The 19,840-nt window shown below is 55.2% G+C and overlaps 1 protein-coding gene across 4 annotated transcripts in view; it reads left to right on the forward strand.

Annotated features, from left to right (window-relative positions):
* Window positions 1–19,840, forward strand: part of GREB1L (GREB1 like retinoic acid receptor coactivator) — an 84,277-nt gene that overhangs the window by 3,691 nt on the left and 60,746 nt on the right. The gene's annotated exons all lie outside the window — the stretch shown is intronic.

Genomic DNA, 19,840 nt, shown 5'->3' on the forward strand with positions numbered 1-19,840 from the left:
TAACACGGTTCACGAGGGAGGTGGTGTTGGCCAGAACCACGCCCGGCCGCCTTTGTCTCCCGAGTGGCGATGTTTACACATTGGAGTTGCACTGGGGGGGGGGGGCCCGGGAGGTGACGTCACTCGCGCCGATCGCCAGCGGCACCCGCGGGTTGGTCGTGCGGCGCGCGAGCAGCTCCCCCCCCCACGTGACGTCACCGCTGCCCCCCCCCATGTGACGTCACCGCGTGGACATTTACTTGATAATGACGTCATTCGTCGGCGTTAGTTTTCGTTTGATCGTGACGTCACGACGTTTGCTAATGGCGTCGCGTGCTTGTTACCTTCCCGTTACGTAATTTGTTGTTGCTGACATCTGCTGCAAGACGTCACTGCATGGCGTCTCAATTACATAATTGACACCTTTATCACCATCACACACTGGCAATGGCGTCACGTTGCCAACCCAGATCAAACAACTTTCCAAAGACGTCGCTTATTAAATACATATCTAATTGTGATTACATAATGCTGTTAATACCACTGGTGGCTTCGGGTGGCAAACCCAAGGGTCTCGTGATGATGATGGTGGAAAGCGGTGGTGCGGTGGTTCTAACACTGCGCTACGAACCAGTGGACCGGAGCTTGATACTCGCTCCCCTAGGTCGACTCAGCCTTGAGTACCTGGTGTGGTGGATAAACATCAGTACTGGGGAGACAAAGGTGGCCGAGCGTGGTGCTGGCCACCTACCCCCTCATGTGCCTTCATAGGTGTTCGCTAAAGCCACTTGCCGTAAAAGTCTGTTAAGACTATACGGGAGATATTTTTGTTTTTGGTGGTGATGGTGTTGAATAATGTGCACAATGTCTGGGGTGTGGAGCCAAGTTCAGTGTCATTCGAAAGCCAGGGTATATATGTCGGGCTGCTTTCGAAGTGTCTTCTCTAAATAAGAGTCTGTGCTCATTGAACGCCACTACTGCTGCTGCGATTTCACAGGAGGAGGGAGTGGAGGCAGGAGATGATGTAGCTGGCCCTGCTGGTGATGGTGGGAAGCCAGTGGAGGAGGGAGTGGAGGCAGGAGATGATGTAGCTGGTCCTGCTGGTGATGGTGGGAAGCGAGTGGAGGAGGGAGTGGAGGCAGGTGATGGTGGGAAGCCAGTGGAGGAGGGAGTGGAGGCTGGAGATGATGTAGCTGGTCCTGCTGGTGATGGAGGGAAGTCAGTGGAGGAGGGAGTGGAGACAGGAGATGATGTAGCTGGCCCTGCTGGTGATGGTGGGAAGCGAGTGGAGGAGGGAGTGGAGACAGGAGATGATGTAGCTGGTCCTGCTGGTGATGGAGGGAAGTCAGTGGAGGAGGGAGTGGAGACAGGAGATGATGTAGCTGGCCCTGCTGGTGATGGAGGGAAGTCAGTGGAGGAGGGAGTGGAGACAGGAGATGATGTAGCTGGCCCTGCTGGTGATGGAGGGAAGTCAGTGGAGGAGGGAGTGGAGGCTGGAGATGATGTAGCTGGCCCTGCTGGTGATGGTGGGAAGCGAGTGGAGGAGGGAGTGGAGACAGGAGATGATGTAGCTGGTCCTGCTGGTGATGGAGGGAAGTCAGTGGAGGAGGGAGTGGAGACAGGAGATGATGTAGCTGGCCCTGCTGGTGATGGAGGGAAGTCAGTGGAGGAGGGAGTGGAGGCAGGAGATGATGTAGCTGGTCCTGCTGGTGATGGTGGGAAGCGAGTGGAGGAGGGAGTGGAGACAGGAGATGATGTAGCTGGCCCTGCTGGTGATGGTGGGAAGCGAGTGGAGGAGGGAGTGGAGACAGGAGATGATGTAGCTGGTCCTGCTGGTGATGGAGGGAAGTCAGTGGAGGAGGGAGTGGAGACAGGAGATGATGTAGCTGGCCCTGCTGGTGATGGAGGGAAGTCAGTGGAGGAGGGAGTGGAGACAGGAGATGATGTAGCTGGCCCTGCTGGTGATGGAGGGAAGTCAGTGGAGGAGGGAGTGGAGGCTGGAGATGATGTAGCTGGCCCTGCTGGTGATGGTGGGAAGCGAGTGGAGGAGGGAGTGGAGACAGGAGATGATGTAGCTGGTCCTGCTGGTGATGGAGGGAAGTCAGTGGAGGAGGGAGTGGAGACAGGAGATGATGTAGCTGGCCCTGCTGGTGATGGAGGGAAGTCAGTGGAGGAGGGAGTGGAGGCAGGAGATGATGTAGCTGGTCCTGCTGGTGATGGTGGGAAGCGAGTGGAGGAGGGAGTGGAGACAGGAGATGATGTAGCTGGCCCTGCTGGTGATGGTGGGAAGCGAGTGGAGGAGGGAGTGGAGACAGGAGATGATGTAGCTGGCCCTGCTGGTGATGGTGGGAAGCGAGTGGAGGAGGGAGTGGAGACAGGAGATGATGTAGCTGGCCCTGCTGGTGATGGAGGGAAGTCAGTGGAGGAGGGAGTGGAGGCAGGAGATGATGTAGCTGGTCCTGCTGGTGATGGTGGGAAGCGAGTGGAGGAGGGAGTGGAGACAGGAGATGATGTAGCTGGCCCTGCTGGTGATGGTGGGAAGCGAGTGGAGGAGGGAGTGGAGGCAGGAGATGATGTAGCTGGTCCTGCTGGTGATGGTGGGAAGCGAGTGGAGGAGGGAGTGGAGGCAGGAGATGATGTATCTGGCCCTGCTGGTGATGGTGGGAAGCGAGTGGAGGAGGGAGTGGAGGCAGGAGATGATGTAGCTGGTCCTGCTGGTGATGGTGGGAAGCGAGTGGAGGAGGGAGTGGAGGCAGGAGATGATGTAGCTGGCCCTGCTGGTGATGGTGGGAAGCGAGTAGAGGAGGGAGTGGAGGCAGGAGATGATGTAGCTGGCCCTGCTGGTGATGGTGGGAAGCGAGTGGAGGAGGGAGTGGAGGCAGGAGATGATGTAGCTGGTCCTGCTGGTGATGGTGGGAAGCGAGTAGAGGAGGGAGTGGAGGCAGGAGATGATGTAGCTGGCCCTGCTGGTGATGGTGGGAAGCGAGTGGAGGAGGGAGTGGAGGCAGGAGATCATGTAGCTGGCCCTGCTGGTGATGGTGGGAAGCGAGTGGAGGAGGGAGTGGAGGCAGGAGATGATGTAGCTGGTCCTGCTGGTGATGGTGGGAAGCGAGTAGAGGAGGGAGTGGAGGCAGGAGATGATGTAGCTGGTCCTGCTGGTGATGGTGGGAAGCGAGTGGAGGAGGGAGTGGAGGCAGGAGATGATGTAGCTGACCCTGCTGGTGATGGTGGGAAGCGAGTGGAGGAGGGAGTGGAGGCAGGAGATGATGTAGCTGGCCCTGCTGGTGATGGTGGGAAGCGAGTGGAGGAGGGAGTGGAGGCAGGAGATGATGTAGCTGACCCTGCTGGTGATGGTGGGAAGCGAGTGGAGGAGGGAGTGGAGGCAGGAGATGATGTAGCTGACCCTGCTGGTGATGGTGGGAAGCGAGTGGAGGAGGGAGTGGAGGCAGGAGATGATGTAGCTGACCCTGCTGGTGATGGTGGGAAGCGAGTGGAGGAGGGAGTGGAGGCAGGAGATGATGTAGCTGGCCCTGCTGGTGATGGTGGGAAGCCAGTAGAGGAGGGAGTTCTTGATGGGCGGTGATGATGGTGATGATTCGTGGCAGATCCGAGGGGAGGGTGATGCTCCCCTCTTTAAAAAGTGACATGTCGGGTTTCCCGCTCTCCCGCCCCCCCGCCCCTTCCCCCATGGAAAGTTTCTCGATCCGCCATTGGTGATGGTGGGTCCGGTGCCACTGCGCGTGTTTACTTGACTCGCCGCTGCCCCATGTGTGGTGATGTTGGTGATAGTTGTGGCGATGCTGAGGTCGTGGCGGTGATGGTCGTGATCACTTGTGATGATGCAGGTTGCGATGGTTATAGTGATGGCAATGATGACTTGCAATAGTTGTGATGATGATGCTGATGCTGGTGATGGTGTGCTGCTGCACTTGTTTACGGCTTCGCTGCCGCGTGTGTGCGGGGCACGGCGACCGCTCTCACAGCCGTGCCAGCAGCGCAGGGGAGGAGGGGGGGCGACCCTGGGCTCTCATTCCTCACCCAGGGCCCCCGTCCTGGAGTCAAAGTGATAGTTCGGGTCGGTTTTGGTGGCGAGGGCTCCAGTTACAGTCACGGTCACGATGAAGGTTAGAAGAGGATAACTGCTGGTGCTTGCGTTACAGTGATATGTTCATTGATATGGCGAGGTTCGGGGCCTGCGCCAATGTAGGTCTCTGGCTAAAGCCGGCCGGCACTTGGGTGATTGTGCAGGCTTCAGGAATCACAGAGGTGACCCAGTGGCGACCGTGTCAGCGGGGCGGGTCAGGGGTCAGGTTTACGCCCAGTTCGACGTCACGGGGCGTTAGCTGTCCTGTCAAATCTGCGTCTCTTTCCAGGACATTAAAAGTACATTTTGTGTATCAGTTGCGGTATTGTGAGATAGCCTTCTTCCCAAGATGTGTTCCGGTTTTGTTGTGCCACTGAGATGGCAACCCTGGTCACTTGGAGATGAGGTCAAGACACCTGGCAACCTGGGGCCCCAGGTGGCCTCGGAATGGACAGAGGGAGCCGTTGTGGTTTTTCTCCGTATTTGCAGAAGTGATTAGTGTCGTATCTGGCCAGTTGATGCCAAGCCTGGCATTTGTGGACGTCTGCCCTCTGTGTAGAAATGCTCAGAAGCTCCGTGCGCCGTGCAGTGGCCTCCGCGTAAGACTTCCTCGGAAGCCTCGTGCTCGTTTCTGCTAAGAACGCGCCCTAACCCCCCCCCCCCCCCGGGACAGGACAGCCCGATTTTCCATGGTGGAGCAGACACTTTGCTCAAGTTTTCTTTTGGGATCAAATTCACGTCTCTCCTTCCATCCGCCGTCACGTGCTGGCTGATGATAACTTATTCCTCTTCTTCGTTTCCCTGGAAGGGGCTCCAACCCCCCACACTCTATCTACTGCTCACTCCACACGACTGTGTAAAGCTGCCGATTGTAATCTGTTCACCGCCACTCCTTGTGGATGTCTCGAATCCGTACGTGCCTTTGTGGAAGTGTTATGTAATACTTGATAACTTTAATACGCCTCGCAGATATCATTAACGATCTCAAACATGTGGAATTGGTCCGGATTTTAAATGTAACATTAATTCATATATTGTTTGAAAAAAACTGCATATTTACATATGTAGTGAGTTCAACTGAGTCGCAGACGTGGACTTGCTTGTTGAGTGGTGAATGACGACTCGGAGGCAGGTTTCCAGGTAAGGGCTTGCGCCGGTTTATTAACACAAGGGAGAATAACTGGACCAGATGTAGGTGCCCCTACACTGGGTCCTTCACGGGGAGCTCGGACTCTATCTGCTGCTAGCCCAGCTATCTCTGGCTCTATCTGCTGCTAGCCCAGCTATCTCTGGCTCTCTCACTCGAGTCGGGACGGGGCTTAACAAACACCGCCCGACCGAGGAGAGCACAGCCCCACATGAACCTAGCTGGCTCTTGCAGACTTCTCCCAGCCTTACCCCTGGCTATCTCTTCAAACCCTCTCTATCCCGGGCTCCCACAGCGACCCCGCTTTTGTCACGGGGCCCCCCTTAAGTACCCCCAGGTGACATGACGTCACCTCACCTCACAGCGCATATGACGTCATGTCTCCATACTACTCTACACGTTGTTTGAAAAAAAACTGCATATTTACATATGTAGTGAGTTCAACTGAGTCGCAGACGTGGACTTGGAGGCAACACGTGTATTTAACTCCAACACAGGGTAACTTTCCCCTTAACAGAATAATAACCTATGGTGGTGACCACCAGGCTAACTACACTAATTACAACGTAACTGCTACTACGGACCGGGACCAACAGCTTGGGTCCAGGTCCACGTGTTGGAGACTCATTGAACGGACAACGTAGACGAAGGGTTTCTTCCAGGATGAACAACAAACCTGGTCCCTCTCGGGACCCAGGTTATATTCTCTGCGGCGTGGCTGGCTCCGCCCTTGGCCACGAGCACCTTCTAGAAACCTCGGGAAGGATCTTGGTCCTGACCACGTGACCACCCCTAGCCCCCACTTGGGGGCCCCTTTGTAGACTTAACTGGTCACGTGTCCTCCCGGGTCAACCAGAGTGCCATGGCCTTTAGTAACATCATCCCTAGGCCAGTACTCACACACCCTGTCCTTTAAGGCTGTCACTGCACGCTAAGCGTGGTGCCATCCAGCGCTATCAATCAGCGCTCGCCGGGCCCCTCTAGGGCCGGTACTACACCCGCACCCTTGTGGGATCCGCGATGTTATTACACCGCACGCCGTGCCCTCTCTCAGGCCGGCACTACACGTTGACATCCTGCGATGTCACTACACATTACGTAAGTGGGAAACGCTGCCTCTCATGTGAACATTTGGAGAGCAACTGGCAAAGCATTGTGGGTGACAGCGAGTCACGTGATCCTTGCGGTGGCGACACAAGTTGCGTAAGTGGGTTATCAGACGCGGTGGGTCACGTGATCGACAGATGGTTCCGCGACGAGGAGCTCTTCCAGAGGTTCGGTTTGCGAGGGAAATGGCCTCACCTGAAACGATGCTGATTAAATAAAAAACCCACACAGATGCACGAAATCACCGTCACCACTGTGGTTGGAAACCTTGACAGAGTGATCCCGAGATCAAACATCACACGGACTCACACCGAGGGGTTCAACGTGCCCACTGGTGGCTATTACCGACTATAATCACCCAGGAATATCTGTCCTTAACGCTCATGACGTTACTCCACATGACTTTACCGAAAGACCCAAAGAATATGAATTCCTGCAGTCACGAAAGCTTTAAGTCAAGATTCCCCTAATTAATATTCATGAGCAGGTGACGTCCTCCAAATGGACACCCCCCACCCCTCATTAATAATCATGAGCGGGTGACGTCACTCAATATGGAGTACTCCCCCCCCCTCACTAATAATCATGCGCAAGTGACGTCACTCCACATCGAACAGCCCCCCTCATTAATAATCATGAGCATGTGACGTCCTCCAAATGGACACCCCTTCATTATTATTACCAACAATAATGAGCCAAGAATGTCTGTGTGCAACGCTCGTGACGTCACTCCACGTTGACCAGCCGCCCCTCATTAATAATAATGAGCAGGTGACGTCACTCCACATCGAACAGCCCCCCTCATTAATAATCATAAGGTGACGTCTTCCAAATGAACACCCCCCCCCCCCTTCATAATAATTAGCGGCTGACGTCACTCCACATGGGGGGGCAAGGCGCCTCCTCCCCCCTCCTCGGCGTCAACTCACAACCCTCACGACAAAGGCAGAACCCTCGCGTCACGGTGGTCTCCGTCACGCTATTGAGACATCGAAGTAAAAAGACGTCGTGATGAACAAGGGATTAGAACCTTAAAATGAAATAGGTCTGTGTCACCGCGCCCTTACAAATTGCACACGAATTGATGCAATGAATATCACGTCGCGGTCTGCTTTTCGCTTGCAAGTTTCAGATTTACTGAAATACATCCGTCCTTGGACGGGAAAAAGGCTAGTTACATTATAATATTCAATACATTGAGTCAGAAAGTCAAATGCGAAAGCCACAAAATCAGCATCGGGGTTAAACGTTTACTCTTGAGCCCTTGCACTGCCAACCATCTCGCCAACGGAGCAACGTAATGGCTGAGTAATTAACACAGTGGCTTTTTATCCACCTAGGCAGAAGCGTGTGTGATTTAGACGAAAAACTAAATCTAGAATTTAATTAATATTTGTAATTCTATGTTGATAACAAGTTTACATTCCAAACACGTACATTAATCAAATAAATTAAATCACTGATTTAATTAATTTTATTTTATACCTACGTGACTTTACCGAAAGAACCAAAGAGTATGGATCCCTGAAGTCACGAAAACTTCAAATCTAAACGTACATTATACATTGTTATGAGGGTATTTTTTTAATTCCCCCCCCTCTCACCCACCCCAAGGCAATGAGACTGCTCATTCAACATCAGATATCGTCGGCATTGCCTGCGGGTGGCAGAACCCTAATACTGAGACAAAATGGCATGGTTGCTGTGTGTCACACCGGAAGGTTGGGGCGGCACAGCGTTATCAAGACAGACGCGCGCTCAATGCACACGAAGCGGAAGACGCCCGACTGAGCGAGCAACACTAAGATACGCGGATAGCAATTGGTCTGAGTGAGAAAGATGTTGGCATCGGGACAACTTGCACCACCGCAGCCTTGCCCAAGAATAGAAATCGTCGGAAGCCTCCCCCACCTGCCCTCCAACAATTGTGCTGTGGTGTCCGCCTCGTAATCTTCGGAAGCCCCGTGTCTCTTGTGGCATCTATAGACAACCTCAGAAGCCCAGTGCAGCATGGTTGGCATGGGCGCAGCAGGTGAAACAAATGGTGCCAGTTTCTTAAACAGACTCCTCTTTCGCTGGGCCCCGAGAAGCCACTGTGTGGAAGAGACTGCTGGTGTGATGCGGACCGCACCGCCCCGTGCGTGCCGTGCCGACCTTCGTAGGCCCTCCGCAACTGCACTTGGCCCAACAGTCTGTCTGTAGGAGGTCGTCTATCCCACAGAACTATCCCCACATGCCCCGCCAACACCAGCCAGCTCTGTCTCGACGAGATGGTGTTGGGTGCGCAGTTGGCACCTGCACGTAGTGGGGGGAGCTCTCTGGGGAGGTCATGGTGAATGTTGAATCAGAGCCCTGACCCTGAGGCCCTCGCGAATGCGTGTGTGGGGAACAAAACATGGACAACTTTGGCACTCGACGCTTGCCAACGCGACGCTTGCCAACGCGACGAGGCTTGGAATACAGAGGGAGGCACAGTGCAGAGAGAGGGGGGAGAAATGGAGGAATCCTCGGGACAGAGGAACTGGGCAGAGAGCGCAATCGTCGATGTTGTTGCACCAGGAGCGTTGTTCTCTGTGCTGCGACAGTGCACGACCTTGTGTTGGTTGTATAGTAGCCACACGCAGTGCTTCTGTATACAGTACTTTAATGCGATGGAGGCAGATCATGCATTATTATTGCAGAGGCAGTTACGTAAGGACTTACATAAGAGCACCCCCTGCTTGACTGACCCAGCCAGTCTGAGGGCTGGAAACAGTTCCAACCCCCACCTCCCTCTCCGTTCCCTTGGAGGACATGGGGGGGGGAGATGACCGCCATGCACCCCTCAACCCCCCTCTCCCCACGTAGGGCAGATCAGATACCTGCGCTCACCCCGTCGTTTGCATGAATGTGGAAGAGGTGGGTTTTATTGCCGCGTCTTGCCTCATCTCTCATGCATCTCCCCATCATCTTCCTCTCTCCCACCGCCTCCTCGCATCTCTCTGATCGCACCGGCAAGATCGGCTCACATCGCATCTCGATGCGTCACCTGCACTGACAGAATTTTAGGCGCAGCTCCACAGCGCCATGAATAATCCGCCACCCCCCCCCCAACACCATCGCGGAACTTGACCTGACGTGAACGCCGATTACACTTGCGGTCAGCAATGGATGGGTGCCGCTCACAAACCCCACTGTTAGCCCGTGAAGGTGTGGCCCCCTCGGTCGACGGAGTAGCGTCGTTGGGATGGGGCCACTGTGCAAATCTACGACCTGCACGCACGACAGAATGACCGTGTCGCTGGTCTGCGTGGATTTGAAACAGAGTCATTGGCGACCGGGACCATTATTAGCTGGTTATACTTGAGAACCTCGTTTAATTACAGCTCAGTCTGTGCGAGTCTGTGGCTCTGTGCGAGTCTGTGGATCGCTATGCGAGTCTGTGGATCGCTATGCGAGTCTGTGGCAGTGGTGTCGTGTGCTTGGCATGGGCCCCGGTGCAAGGAATGCAGTGGGGCCTCTCCCCCACTCCGATGGTAGCCCGGCATCCTGGCCTATCCGGCCCGTGGGCCCCGGGTAGCACTCGGCAGCCACATAAAGAAACAGGGGCACCCCCACATAGACGCAGAGACACGGCGGAACAGAGAGGCAGACCTGGACAAACGGGACGAGAGAGAGAGACAACACGCACATAAACAGAGACGAAGCCCATCGTGGATCCTGGAGTGCGGTTGCACCGCCCGCACCGCTCACTCGACCGTCCCACGCCACTGCCACGCGGCCGGAGGAGCGAGCGGCCGTCTGTACGAACGTCTCTGCCGCTCCGCGTAGCCGGGGCCCGAGCGCGACACCCCGAGACTGCAGCTAGGGCAGGAAAATCGGGGAAAAAACCCCGAACCCCCCCCCACCCCCTAAAAAAACACAACAGGGCGGCAGGGGGCAGCTAACGTGGGAGCAGTTTAATGAGAAACACCGGCGTGCGTCATCAGCCAGTGCCCGCAGGTGCGCATACCGGCCAGCGTTCTCTCGCTCGCTCGTGTAGAAGACGGGAAAGGGAAGGAGGGGGTGCGTGTGTGTGAATGTGTGGAAGTTTGCTGGGCACCTGCCCCAAAACGTTAAGTGGCCAGCAATGAACAGCCCTGTTATCAAAGTTGTAATGGATAAGAGTGTAACACGTTTGTTGAATTTATCAAGGTTATTGTAAGAGCTCGGGGAAAGAGATTATGAGAGGGGATTCCGGAGTGGGTGAGTGGGTGAGTGAGTGGGTGGATGGGTGGGAAAGAGTTGTTGTGACCCGCAGTGTGGTGGTTGAACACAATGTGGGTCGAGACCTCAACTCGAGTGGAAGAATCAACGAGCGATGTTCACGGGAACAACAACCGTGGCAGTAGCGATAGCAGAGTAGTAAGGAAGCGACTTACCGCCGGTGAGCGAGCAAGTGGAGTGAATCGGTGAGCGCTGCATCATCAATTGCCCTTACTGCTGCTTCGCTCTGGGTTTTCTGTGGTGCAGCAGTGAGGTAGGAGCTGGTGGCGCCCAACCACAGATGTAGCAGCAGCTGCAGGATTCCAGCTTGGGCCAAATGTGTGCTCTGTGCAGCAGACATGGTTACCATTATACAGAGTTAAGGGGGTATATGGGTGTGTGTGGGGGGGTGTATGGTGTCCGGCAAAAAACAACCCCCTACCTCCTCGTTGGTGCCGGACGGCAATGCAATGGTGAGCAATGCCGTGGGGGGAGGGCCAATTTAGATTGGCCATTCCCCTTATGGTGTTTGTAACCACCACAGTGGCCAAATGGGGGCTCTGGATGGGTGCGAGGGGATGGTAACCCCTACACCTTCAATTCATTACCACTAAACCACGATTTAAAACTTTAATTAAGCTTGAGCCGGAGGCCCCGGGGGGGACAGGCATCTATGACGTCTCCTGGCCAAACCCCATTTGGCGGAGCCAAGAGACTGCATCCTTACCCTCGGGGCTCCAGAAACAACAACAAACCACTATGGGTGGCCACGTGGAATGTTTGAACGCTCACTGTAGAGGAGAGGCTGCCACTAGTCTGTCAGGAGCTGGACCGGTACCGCCTGGATATCTGTGGTATTCAGCAGGTCCGGTGGACCGGCTCTGGCTCCTGCCAACGTGAGGGGTAGACAGTCCTCTACTTGGGGCAGGAGACTGCCAAATAACAGGGGGTGGCTCTTCTTCTGGATAAAATAATGAAGGGGGTGTGGGAGCGTGGTGGTGAGGTGTGGAAAGCTGTAAGCCCCAGGCTACTTTGGGCTTGCCTTTCCATCAACCACAGGCGAGGAGTGGTGGTCATGGTTACTTATGCCCCCACTGAAGACGAACATCCATGGAGGGATGCAGGCAAGGCCGATGAGTCGGATGCCTTCTATGACCTCCCTGCACAGGTGCAAGCTAAAGTGGCCCCTCAGGATAGAGTCATCTTGTTGGGTGACTTCAATGCCCGAGTTGGTCATGATGCTGGCACCTGCTCTGGAGTGATTGGAAGGCATGGGCCAGATCAGCTCAATAACAATGGTAGGAGGTTGTTAGATTTTTGTGCAGCCCATGGGCTTGTAATTACCAACACGCTGTTCCGGCATCGGCGCATCTGCACAACATCATGGATGCATGCCAGGTCCAAGAAAGAACATCTGCTGGACTACATAGTGACGGCACAGCGGATGCGGGCCCATGTACTTGACACCAGGACCTACCATGGAGCTGATCTGCCCACTGACCATTGACTTGTCATCCATAAGATGTGCCTGCCATTCTTCCACTCCGGTGGTGTGTGTACACCCAGGACCCCATTCAAACCTATAGTGGCATGGTCTCGGCTAGCTGATGAAAGTTGCAAGCCAGAATTTCATCATCGCTTGCAGCTGGGGTTGGCATCGTCCCCCCACTCTTCCTGATGTCGAGGGGAAATGGGTGAGGTTTAGGACTGTGGCTCATGCAGCTGCAATGGCTGCTTTTGGTACACGGTCCAGACCTCCCCAGAGACCCTGGCTGACAGAGGAGGTGGTCAGGCTGGCTGAGAAAAAGCGACAGGCCCACTCATCGTCTACAGCATCCCATGTCAGAGAATGAGGAGGCTTACCACAGCCTTCGCTCGGAGGTTCGGAGAGCCGTGAGGCGCGACAAGGATGGGTGGTGGTCGTGGGTTGATGTGGAGATGGAGTCTGCCTCAATGGCCTGCAATCACAAATCGCTCTTTAACTCCATAAAAAAGTCGCCTGCAACGCCACAACTATTACCATCATTAGGGGAAAGAGCGGTGATCCAATCTCTGACCCCCAGGAACAGGTTTGCAGATTTGCTGAGCATTTCTGTGATGTCCCAGGAGAGGCGAAATCCCTCAGCCTGGAAAACATCTTGGGACAAAGTGGGGATGACCCTGCTGAGGCTGCGGTGCATCAAATATTGTAAGATTAAGTCACCCCCTGTGAGTGGCTGGCTGAGGTGCCATCTGTTGAGGAAGTACTAAAGGCAATCCAGAGTCTGAGACCAGGAAAGGCACCGGGCAGAGATGATCTCCCAAGCGAAATGCTGAGGGAGGGCGGCGTTTGTGCACAGACTGCCCTACATGACATCATAACAACAGTCTGGACCACTGGACGGGTTCCGTAGGATTGGAAGGATGCCCTGGTGATCCCCCTCTTTAAGAAGGGGGACCGCACAGACTGGAACAACTATAGGGGCATCTCACTCCTCAATGTGCTAAGAAACGTCCTGGAAAGGATTATTCAACATCGCCTTGCTAGGCATGCTGAGGAGAGGTTTGTGGAGCCCCAATGCGGTTTCAGGAAAGGGCGGTCCTGCACAAATGCCATATTTTTTGTCCGTCTGCTACAGCAGAGGTGTAGGGAATTTCAACAAGACCTACATCTCTGCTCTATTGACCTGGTCAAGGCCTATGATACCATCAGTAGGCCTGTGCTCTGGGTTCTTCGTGCTTTCGGATTCCTTGACCCTCTGCTCACGATCAGTAAGGACCTTCATGATGGTGAGCGGGCCCAGGTAAAACTACGCGGCCGGGAGTTTGAGCCATTCCTTGTTCACCTTGGGGTGCGACAGGGATGTCCTCTGGCTCCCACATTATTTAACATCTATTTCGACCACGTAGTTCGTGAAGCCTTCAATAGCTGTACCGAAGGAATTTCCATCTGGTACAGATATAATGGGATCTTGTATCAAGGGATGACTCCCTATTGCTCAACCATGTTATATATGCTGATGATCTGGTAATTGCTGCTCACTCATAGGAGGAGTTGGAGGTGCTGCTGCTCAACCTGGAGCTTGCCACTGAGAGGTGGGGCCTTACCATCAGCCCCACCAAAGCTTAGCACCTGCCTGGGTATTTTGTACCACTGGACACTCCACCCCCAAAACTCCCAATTGGTGATAGGGAAGTTGTGGAGAGAGTGGAGAGTTTCCCATACCTGGGTAGTGTGCTCATGACCGGCTCCGGTTTGACAGCAGAGGTCTCACTCCGAATCAGTCGAGCGGCGTTATCTTTTCAACGGTTGCGTAACGCTGTGTGGAAGTGACCTGGTCTGTCGCTCCGCACGAAGCTTCAGGTCTTCTTGACCACAGTCATTCTCTCCCTTCTCCACGCTTGCGAAACGTTGACCCCCCTAATGGAACATCTTCACCGGTTAGAAACATTTAGGCTGGCCTGTCTATCATCCATCCTGGGTTTAACCAGGCTGAATTGTGTGAGGAGCTCACAAATCCTTGAAAGATCTGGACAAAGTCCCATCGGTGAGCTCCTCCGGCAGGCAAGGCTGCGTTGGCTGGGTCATGTAGCCCACATGCCCAGCCACCGCATGCCTAAACAGCTTTTGTTTGGCCGGATTGATGTGTGTGTACGATGTGTTGTGGGGTGTGTATGATGTGTGTGTGTGTGTGCGGTGTGTATGATGTGTGTGGTGTGTGTGTGTGTGTATGTGGGGTGTGTGTGATGTGTGGGGGTGTATGTGGGGTGTGTGTGATGTGTTGTATGTGTGTGGGGGTGTATGTGGGGTGTATGTGGGGTGTGTGTGCGTTGGGGCCGGCCCCGTGGCGTCCGCTGCCAATGCACATGCTCACGGGTTCACGAGCGTCAACATTTTGCAACAGAAACGCGGTTTCTGTGTCCGAGAGTGCTTTGCCAAGATGCCCCTCGAAGTGAGGGGTAGGGGAGGTAGGAATAGCGTGGGCAGGGGAGGTAGGGGAGGTCGGGATAGGGTAAGCCACGGTGCGGGGGGTAACGGCCAGGTATTGTAGACAGGTTAAGGTGTCTGCATTATCCCGTGTGTATGGACGAGACCGGTAACATGGAATCAGATCACACAGACGAGACTGGTTTGCATTGAATCGGGCTGCGTAGGCTGGACCACTTGGAGAGTAGCGGAGACGCGGGTGTCGCGTTCGTGCGTCACGGCTGGTGGCCGACTCCTCGCTCGGCCGCGGAGGCGGCGCCGACTCGGGGTGGAGATCCCCACTCGTCGTCTCTCGCTCATCGCATTTTCCCTGGTCCCCTCCCCTCCCTTCCACGCACTCGGCCTCCGCGCATGGCTTCGAGGGCGTTTCCATGGATGCCAGCGCAGCTCTCTCGCTCTGACAGCGTCATTGCTCCTTCGCCATCACACACACTGAATGTTGTCTGGTCCCCAGGCGGCCAGAGTAGGCAGCACGTGACCAGCAGTAGCCACAGCGAGAGGTTGCCGGTTGCAGAAATATTTATTGGGTGGTTGACCCAGACGGGCTGGTGGGTGTGCGCGTGGGTGTGTGAGTGTGTGAATCGGTGGGTGTGCGAGTGTGTGAATCGGTGGGTGTGCGTGCGTGTGAATCTGTGGGTGTGCGAGCGTGTGAATCGGTGGGTGTGTGAGTGTGTGAATCGGTGGGTGGGTGTATCGCAGTTGGCGTGGGCTACGTAGAGCTCTCTCCCCTTTCCAGTCTCCCCCTTCCTCCTTGTTGTCACTGTGGTATGGTACAATATTTTTTTCGTGTTCCGTACTCAAATTAAATATACTGTAATTTCGTACCTTACCTTGAAAATATGTTTTGTGCCGTACCTTTGAAGAAATGTTAGTCCGGTACCAGGGCGGTAAAAATTTCGTTCCATTATTTTGTACCTTATATCGTACCTAAGAAAAACAAACCTTACACTTAAGGGACAGCTAACAAGCAAGCTTATAGTGTATCGTTTTGTTGATTTTTTTAAAATATAAAACGCTTCACTGTTTAAAAAATAAGAATATTGTGTTAACATGTTTAGATTTTTTTTGCTCGATTTGACATAAAACATGAAAACCCAAAATCACATTTCGAAATATTGATTAAAACGCTCAGAATTATCATCCATTATCAATGGTAAGTGGCATTTTGAGAGGAATCTTCTCTGCCGTGTTAGTTTTTAATAGTTGATGAGTTACTTCCTTGTAGCCGCCTTTTAAGAAAAAATAGAGTCGAAAGATTACCAAAAATGAAGAAACTTGGCTTCTGATTAATTGACTACCTGATTTGGTAAGAAAAGAGTGCAAACAAAATGACGTGTGCCCGGGAGCTTCTTCTCCAGCGAATCGTGAGCCGTCGTGCTGGAGAATGCGCGGCGTGACACGAGCACGCGGTGGCGGGAGAGCGTGCCGGGCGTGACGGACTCGGGCCTGCAAGGTGGTCAAGACGTGGCGGAAACGCGTCTTGACCACCGCTTTGAGCGTCGGCCGCTTGCGGGGGCCTCTCTGGTTTCCTCTCGCGTGATGCCGCACGTCGGTGTAATCGGACAAACGTCGTCCGGTGGGACGGGACGAGGCGAGGCTTCCCCGGCGAGGTAACGGGTATGGCCACGGTCACCGTTGTTATCGGCGTCATCGCGAGCCACGGCCAGGCCGAGGACACGGCCGGTGGTCCCCGGTGAGGGTGGCGTGGCGAGCGGCGAGCGGCGCACCAAAGGAGTGTGACACAGGGAGAGGGCAGTGCGCCCACCCAGCTGGCACAATTTGTGCGGAACAATTATAAACAATTGCAGGCGAGAGAGAGCGGTGGGGGGGGCACCAAGGGGGGAGAGGGGTCCAAGAGGCAGGTGGCAGTGACCGTTGTTGGTGCATCCCCCACATTGCAGAGTGGCATGTTGTTCCCACTGCGCCGCATCGTCACTGTTGCCAGAAACATCTCTGTGCGTGAATTAGGTGTTCGTGAAATGTATCTGAAATATACGATACAGCAGGAATGGTTCATTAGTAATTAGCAATTTTACGTTCATGGAAAATCTCAAAAGTTAACCGACTTCACTCGGGGGATTTGGGGGCTGCAGCCCCAGGCCTCGGACTCTTGAGAGATTTCCGCAAAAAGTACCAATCTTGCTTCGTAACGGCTGGAGCACAGCACTCGGCACGATGCTAAATCCCATAGGACGTGTGGTAATTGAAGCTGTAGCATCGCCGTCTGTGTGCTAATACCAGTCGTGTGTCGCATGTCGCATGAAAACCCAGCGGTGAAGTAAGTGTGGTGAACAACAACAGAGAGGCCGCCCCCCAAAACCGTGACAGCCCCTGGGTTCCCCTAGAACTCATTCTGGCCCTGAGCGGAATTCCCTGCCCATCATCTCTTTCACGGGTTCTTACAGCCGCACTCAAGCGAAGACACGCGCGTCAACTATCCTCCATTACAACTCTGATGGCCTTGCTGTTCGTTGTTGAGTCCGCTTGACTCTTTGGGAGTTTGCTCAGCGACTGTTTTAATTTTCTTTTCGTAACAATGACGCAACTGCTGTCTGAAACTTTCGAGTGGTTGAGGGGGGGGGCTTTCCCCCTGCCCCCCCACTGTATGACTCTGTCGGCAATGGGCGAGGCAGGGAAGGTGCAGGGAGCGAATGAGACGGGCGTCGGATTGGCAGGGGCGCAGGAGAGAGAGATGGCGCGGGGATGTGGCTTACATTAGCGAGAGTTGGCAGGAAGGCGCAGCCGTGTTCAAATGTCACGCTCCCCTCCCCGAGTCCCGGCGATGCCCCGCACGCACAGTGCAGATTGTGCCGCGATGTTATTTTGAGAAGCACGTGGAATCCTGCCAAAGCGGCCGCCGCGTTCTCTGGGCGAGTGTTGCAGGACGAGGTTCGTAGCGATTGTCGAAAGTGTGCGCAGGGCCCCGGAATGCGGGGTTTGTTATTGCGGTCATCGACGTCTACGACGCCGCGGGGGGCTCGGAAGATCTCGGTCGGCGGAATGAGGGGGAGCGCAGAGATTCGGAGCACAGCGGGCGGCCGTGAACACCCGTTACCTACCGGCACTACCACCACCGCCACTACCAACGCTACTACCACTACAATCTCACCACTATTACGACTGCTACAACACCACCACTACCACCACTACACTCTCACCACTACCACCACCATCGCAGATGCACGTGACAGCTCGCAGAATAAATAATGGAGCACTTCAAGGATGCAGCAAAATACATATCCCACAACAACACAACCGGGATACGAGACGATCAACACGCGCGGCAGCGCGCACACGCAATAGAAGCACAGGAGTAGGGCACGACGCACGGAGCAGCGCCCCCGCGTGCACGTGACTGGGTGCGGGGCGGACGCCGACGGCCGGTGCTCCGTGCCAGCGGAGGCCTTGGCGGCTGCGGCGTTTGTGTCAGAGGTGACACCACCGTGCCACGCTCGGCCATCGCATTCCGAGCACGGTGGGCGGGGGTGGGGGGGGCTGGTCCCCACCCACCAGGCAGTTTCACGACCTCCACACTGCGGTGTGCGACCGGCACGCTTCTTCCCTCTCCGTCGCGCCACTTTGGAATTCCCTCCTCCCGTCGCTACGACCACGACCACTGCACCCTCACCACTGCACCCTCACCACTGCCTTCGGCACTGCCGTCAATTATATCCTTGCTCAATTCAAGAAACGGAATGACTCTTGTCTGGGCGGGAGGGGTGTGTTTCTACTTGGGGTTTGCGTGGTCTCTCTCCCCATTCTGCTTTTCTGGTTTTCTCCCCCAGCTAAAAGCACACTCGAAGCGTCGCTGGTTTTGGCCCAACATCCCCGTGCAGCAAAACCCTTCTGGAGTCTTTGAACTCGGTGTGGCATTCCTGGGTAAATGAGTTTAAATTATTATCACCAACTGCGCTGATCGTTGCTGGCCGTATGCCACTTTGGGCTGCACTTAGCAACTGTGATTTTAAAAAAAAGGCAGTGGGCAGTGCCAGATCTCCCGCTGGGAGCCAAGCTGCTGCATCCCGGAGATGGATGTGCCCCGGTCCCTCCCCGCCCCCATGGCTTGGGTCCCCCGAACCCTCTGGGGATCTGACCTCGTGCCACGAGAGCCCGAGGGGGTGGGGGGGGGGGCAGCTGCCTCCCTTGGAAAATGACCCCGCCGCCCATGGCTCCCCTGCCCCGTGGCCGGCGTGTGCGCGCGATCTGTTTGCCCGCTGGCCGGCTCACGGCCACGCGTGGACTCGGTCTCGGCTGGGGCGGACGTCCGCCCGGTTAGTCCGGGGAAGCCGCCGCATGGCAATGTCTCGCGCTCTGGACCGGCGATCCGGAGAGCGCCGGTTGGACTCCATCTCCCTCCGCAGCAGTGGAATCATCGGAGCGACATGTTCAATCCCGCTGCCACTGTTCACCCAGCGGTGTGAAAGGGTAACAGCGCAGTTCGTCGATCGACAGCAGGTAGTGCGTGGCGGGGTGACGTGTGGCGACTCCCTCGTCTTTGGAGACGCCTGGCCAGCGTGGAGGAGTCGGCCAAACTATCGCCGACAAGGGCTCCTCTCCAGAGCTCGCTCCCGCGGAGGCTCTTCAACCAGCAGTGGAGTGAGCGAGCCATTGTAGGGCTGCGCCCTCATCTTTTCCTGTACTCGGGAACAACGGCCGCCATTCGGGGCTTGAGCCGCAATCGCACGCAAATACACGCGCCCGCGCACATTTCTGGCAGCGGGTCGTGGGCGGGTGGGCAAGGGGCAAATGCCTCTCTGCCCTCTCCCGCGGCGACAGCGCCCCTGGTGGTGGCAATGGAGGAGTGTGGGGAGAGGTGGGGAGAAGCGCCGGCAGGCAGGGAGAGTGCCGGGCACCCTGGGAAGGATAGAGGTGGTGGTGGTGACGACGACGACGGTGACCCGGCCCGTTGTGCCGTGCCCTGTGGGCACAATGACTGGACTGGGAGAGCACTGAGCCCACACAGATGAGATCTGGGGTTTAATCTCCTGGGTTTCAGCCGCCTGTGGTTAAACCAGGTTCTCAAGGGGAGTGGGTTGATGGCCTCGGCCCGATCACCGATGTTCACTCATTAAAAAAAAACAAAGCTGTAAATTTGATTTTGCTCATAATTTCTATCAATTCCACCTCTGAAAATTAGCGATATGTGCTGGACATTTCTCTCTGTCGCAGGGCGGGCAGGAAAGTACCGCCTCCTAGTGTAACTGTAGATCGGTGGCCACTTCTGTGAGAAGTCCTTCCCCGAGACGATCCTCTTACACGGCCTGGTGCGCTGCTTGGCGTGAGTTCTGCGTCGAATTTTCGTCTCGCGAGACGATACCGGTGGCACGATCGC

Source organism: Lampetra fluviatilis, chromosome 14 (genome assembly GCF_964198595.1).
Source record: "Lampetra fluviatilis chromosome 14, kcLamFluv1.1, whole genome shotgun sequence".
In the NCBI taxonomy this organism is placed as follows: Eukaryota; Metazoa; Chordata; class Hyperoartia; order Petromyzontiformes; family Petromyzontidae; genus Lampetra; species Lampetra fluviatilis.